General features: G+C 40.9%; 1 protein-coding gene across 5 annotated transcripts in view; it reads left to right on the plus strand.

Annotated features, from left to right (window-relative positions):
- The window catches only part of GDF11 (growth differentiation factor 11), a 242,688-nt gene that overhangs the window by 33,093 nt on the left and 203,595 nt on the right, over positions 1-6,000 (plus strand). The window lies entirely within an intron of this gene.

The following is a 6,000-nucleotide window of genomic DNA, read 5'->3' on the forward strand; positions in this document are numbered from 1 at the left end:
AACTAAGATTGTAGGCTCATAGAGGAGCTGAACATAAAATGTCAGCAGGTTAATAAACTACTAAAAGGGGGTGAGGTGGGGTGGGGGGGTTAGGTTGGACATACAAGGAGGGATCATACAAAAATTATTAACAATGGCCCATAATGCCTGGTGTTGGCTTTATGGTTAGGTGGTGGGCTTGGGATCTGAGGGTCCTGAGTTCAAATCCTGCTTGGCCATTGAATTAGTACCAGGTGGGGGTTGACTCAGCCTGCCATCCTTCTGAGGTCGGAAAGAAAAAGAGTACCAGCTTGCTGGGAAGATTGAGCAATTCGAGTATCCTGCGTCGGAGTGATAACTTGTCGAGGATTGTGCCCAATAGCCCAGGAGACTGCTTCGGCAGCACCGACGCTCTGTACAGAGTTCGAGTATCCTGCCTTTGAGCAATTCGAGTATCTTGCGTCGGAGTGATAACCCGTCCAGGATTGTGCCCAATAGCCCAGGAGACTGCTTCGGCAGCACCGACGCTCTGTACAGAGTATGGTCCCAATGGATGGATGGAATGGCCCATGGAGGAGCGGAATGGGAAATAATCAACATGTACAGAGGATATTGTGGATGTGCATACATGAGTGCATGAGGTCATGCAATGTTGAATCATTTTGCAAGCAGGGTGGCACATCAATATATGTGCTGTCTGTTGGATGGACATTAAACTAGACTGTGTCCTGTTTGCTATCATTGTTGGTGGATGTTAAATATCTCTGTGTCCTTCATGAAGAGTAGGTGAGTTATCGCCGGCACCCTAGCCAAGTTACAAACTACTGCCACCTTCAGCCGAATTAAGCCGAGTATCCTGCATTGTCGTGACTCCCTGTCCAGGATTGTATATAACTCTTGCCAAGAGGTTTTTTCGGCAGACCGACGATGTGTAGCGTATGGTGTAATGTATTATGTAAAGCTATGGAAAATATTATCCTGGGTCACCATAGATTTCCTAATGAGGTTCAAACAAGTTATGGAGTCTGATAAATCTGTGCACTACAGCACAAAGGTCAGGAGGTCAAGCTGCTTTACAAGAGTGTCTTCTCAACAGTGATCGATTTCTACTTGCCATTCTTATCAACACTGTTGTGCAACTGTGTGTGGTCAGCTGCCGTGCTTTGTTGACCTGACTCGATTAGTAAGTGTCACCCGCTCATATATCGTGGTGAGAAAAAGTTTGTGAACCCTTTAGAATTCTCTGTATTTCTGCTTAAATTTGACCTAAAATGTGATCAAATCTTCATCTAAGTCCTAATAATAGATAAAGAGAACCTGGTTAAACAAACAGCACCCAGAAAAATCTACTTTTTCATTTATTTATTGAGCAAAATGATCCAACATTCAATTTCTTTGTCAGAAAGACTTTATGAACCTTTACATTCAGTAACTGAGCTGCGGCACCCCTTGAGCTGCAATAACTTTAACCAATCGTTTCCTATAACTCTTGATCAGTCCTGCACATTAGCTTGGAGGAATTTTATCCCATTTCTCCTCACAGAACTGCTTCAATTCAGAGATATTTGTGGGCTTTCTTGCATGAACTGCTCGCTTCAGGTTCTGCCACAACATTTCAATTGGGTCAAGGTCTGGACTTTCACTTGGCCATTCCAAAATGCAAATTCTCTTCTGCTACAACCATTATGTTGTAGATTTACTTGTATGTTTAGGATCGTTGTATTGCTGCACAGCCCACTTTCTGTTAAGCTCCAGCTCACGGACGGATGCCCTGATATTCTCCTGTAGAATTTGCTGTTACAATCCAGAATTAATGGTTCCGTCAATGATGGCAAGCCATCCAGGTCCTGAGGAAGCAAAGCAGCCCCCAAACCATGATACTCCCACCACCATGCTTCACGGTTGGGATGAGGTTCTTATGTTGGAATGCAGTGTTCGGTTTTCACCAAATATAACGTTTCTCATTTAAGCCAAAAAGTTCCACTTTCGACTCATCTGTCCACAGAACATTCATTCAATAGCCTTCTGGATCATCCAGGTGGTCTTAGGCAATTTTGAGACGGGCGGCAATGTTCTTCTTGGAGAGCAGTAGTTTCCTCCTTGCTCTCCTTCAATGTACACCATTCTTGTTCAGCGTTTTGCTGAAGGTGGACTCGTGAACACTGACAGCCAATGCAAGAGAGGCCTGCAGAACCTTAGACATGACCCTGGGGTTCTTTGTGACCTCCTGGATTATTGTATTCCTTGCTCTTGGAGTGATTTTCATTGGATGACCGCTCCTGGAATGAGTAACAATGGTGTTGAATTTTCTCCGTTTGTGCATGCTGCCTGACAGTGGACTGGTAGAATCCAACATCTTTAGAAATGGTTTTGTAACCATTTCCAGACTGATGAGCATTGACAACTGTTTTTCTGAGGTCCTCAGAAATCTCATTTGATCGGGGCATGACACACTTCCACAAACCCTGTGTGACGTGGTGACGGTGACGGTCATGGTGACGAACAAAGTTTATGTTTTTCATGTAGGGCAGGGCTACCCAAACTCACTCCTGATAGTCATTCCATTGATTGAAACACCTGAATGTAATTACCCCCTTCATTGAGCTCAGGCTGAGAGGTTCATATACTTTTTCCAACAAATAAATTTAATGTTGGATCATTTTGCTCAATAAATAAATGAAAAAGTAGATTTTTTTTTCTGGGTGTTGTTTAATCAAGTTCTCTTTATCTATTATTTGGACTTACATGAAGATCTGATCACATTTTAGGTCAAATTTATGCAGAAATACAGAAAATTATAAAGGGTTCACAAACGTTTTCTCACCACTGTAGAGCATTGCGTTTTGTTCCATCAAACAACGATTCATCAGGAATGCAGCCTTTAAAATGAGTGAAGATTAAAACTCTTTGCATTCATTATGGTGGCATCCCTAGCAGAACAACACCGGTGTTTGTTGGGACTAGGATAGATTTGAACTAGAAACCAATAATATATGAGTACATGAATGTTTTCATGGATATAATGTGATATAAAAGGGCTGGCAGGATAACTTAGAGGTACATAGACTCACCTCTAAGCTGTGGAGCCTAAGTTTGAATCCCGACCCAGCTAAAAACTGTCATCTGGGTGTTTCACAGGCAGGGAGATTCATCAATGCGTGTGCCGTCCTTCGGATGGACGTTATACTGGAGTCCCGTCTGCCAGCATTCATTAGTCGACGTTAAAGATTCCATAATCGCAGGCATCGTGAACAAATTACAAATTCCTGCCTTGACTGAGTGCTGGGAAGGCAATGGCAATCCACCCAGCATAACCTTTGCCAAGAACCTGCTTCTGCAGCAAAAACGTTCTGTAAAGAGTATGGTATATCTTAGATCTCAGATTGTGACACAGCAACTCGATATCCGACAAAGTACAATGGCTAAAAGACTGTTAAAGAAAAGGGTGAGTTGACATCATGCGTATTGGATTGCCTTCTTAATGGCCCAAGTGTGACTAACGTCCATTTGTGCAAAAGGGATTGCCATTTCATTTTTGTTTGTGACCATTGTGGATAACATTTACAAGTGTTTTTAAAACAAATTCAAATCGTTATTCTCCTTAAAATCAATTTTCAAACTTTAGGAATACCTGAGACAGTTCCCATACGAGTCAGAACAGAATCGACAGAGGAAATAACATTGTGTGACCTGGTTCATATTTTAAGAGATATAATGGTCTATGGTCTAACTTTTATAGTCTAACTTTTTGGAAGACCCTCTTATGCTTACCGAGATTATTCATCTCTCTGGACCACTTATGCATTGCCTTAAAAACCCTTTAAACATTACCTGGGTTGGCTGGCATAAGCTTGCTGTGGTTTTTTTCTTACCAAGATATTGGAAGCTCATGGAAAGCTACAGATCCAGACGATTAATGGGAGGGAAAAAGCCTGGCATGTTGAGTCAGCCCAGTTGGTTACAATGATGCATTGTTATTTGTTTTTGAGGTTTAAAACCAGTTCCAAGTACTCTTTAATGTGTCACATTGTTTCCTCTTGAACCCACCTTAGTTACAAACTCGAAGATTTCAAACCTCCATGTTTCAGCACATGCTTTACAGACATTCTCAATAGAAAATAGAAGCACTTGCTGCTCAAGCCAACTTACCATGCATACTTGCCAATATTGAAGCACCAGATGTGCCAGACATCCTACAATTGGCGGAATCCAATATATTGCCTCAAAATGGTCGATATTATAATTGAATACAAAGTTTATAATTTGTTCTCCATTCACGACATGATAATATCAAATGAAGATGCTGAAGGATTGTTTTATATTAATTCCTGAATATGAATTTTTTTTTTCGTTCGCCCAATATTTCAATAACTTACAAATATTGCGTGTCTGGATTGCTTACAGGTATTCGGACCTGCCTCTGAGGTGTCTAGCCTAAGTTTGAATCTCGACCCAGGTATAAACTGTCTTGGTTTTTCCACATGCAGAGCGACGTATCAGCCTGTGTGCCATCCATCGGATGGACGTTAAACCCAATAATCTGTCTGCCAGCATTCATTGGTGGACATCACAGATGCAACAGTGGCTTTCAAGAAGAGTAGGGGAGTTATCACCAACACTCTGAACAAGTTGTGAATTCCTGCCGCCTTCAGTTGAACATCAAGCCTGTCTACCTAGTTCATGAAAGACATGGGTCAAAACCGTTCCCCAGTCGACCCCACAAGAAGATGGGAATAATTTGGGTAGTTGCAGGAGAAATTTATTATGTGTCTCACATGCCAAGGTTCAGATCTGAAATCACGTCAGTGCAATTTACAAGGTAGCGATTCAGTATCGCACCTCCTTTTATATTTAACGTCAATTCAAACTAGATATCTGCAATCACAAAGCGAGCGCCAAAGGAAGGCCTCCCCTGGCACCCACAATCAAATGATGGATGGACATGTTCTTTTCAGATGGTCATATAACCTTCACCTTCACCATTTATGGACAGTGTAAATTTAGAAAATATATCCCCATCGACAATATATATATATATATATATATATATATATATATATATATAATGTTATATATAATATATATATATATATATATATGTATATATATATATATATATATATGCCTGGTGTTGGCTTAGTGGTTAGGGTGGTGGCTTGGGATGCCAGAGTCCTGAGTTCAAACCTTGTTAGCTGCTGAATTACTTCACCAGGGGGTTGACTCAGCCTGCCATCCTTCCGAGGTCGGCAAAATGAGTAGCAGCTTGCTGGGATGACCGAGTCATCCGAGTAGCCTGCGTCAGAGTGGCGACCCGTCCAGGATTGTACCAATAGCCAAGGAGACTGCTTCGGCAGCACAACGCTTTGTACAGAGTATGGTCCCAATGGATGGATATATATATATACATATATATATATATATATATATATATATATATATATATATATATATATATATATATATATATATATATATATACATATATATATATACAGTAGACTAGGCGTAAGTCGGCAGCGTGTAACTCGTCACGTCGCCAAAGTCGGCAGCGTCAAAAAGTCCCGAATTTATCTAATGTTAAATCCCTTTGAATAAAGTGTGTAAGTCATCACTTCGTCTAAGTTGTCAGATGTTGTCCGTTCCCGCGTAATGGAAACTCAAGTAAATTACCACGCCTAACTCGTCACACGAAACTTCTACCTCGTGAGAAGCCCGATTTCGTGGAATCGTGATGCTAGCTTATTGGTGTACACCGCCAGTGATAGGCTATTTATAACTACGCTGCGTTTTGTTCATCACCACACTCACTTACACACTTACACTCACAGATTTTGAGTGGAAGTCATCACGATGTAATGTAATTTGTCGATGGTATATGACTTTTCATTCCAAATGAAAAGTCATTCTACATTCATTCCAATGAATGAATTCTAACAGCCATTCATTTCAAATTTGTCGATGGTCATATACCATCACCGATGGTATATGAGTTGTCTTACAGTTGTTCATTATCTTTATTTT

This window comes from Eptatretus burgeri, chromosome 2, assembly GCF_056783735.1.
Source record: "Eptatretus burgeri isolate ZD-2024b chromosome 2, Ebu_testis_v1, whole genome shotgun sequence".
NCBI lineage: Eukaryota > Metazoa > Chordata > Myxini > Myxiniformes > Myxinidae > Eptatretus > Eptatretus burgeri.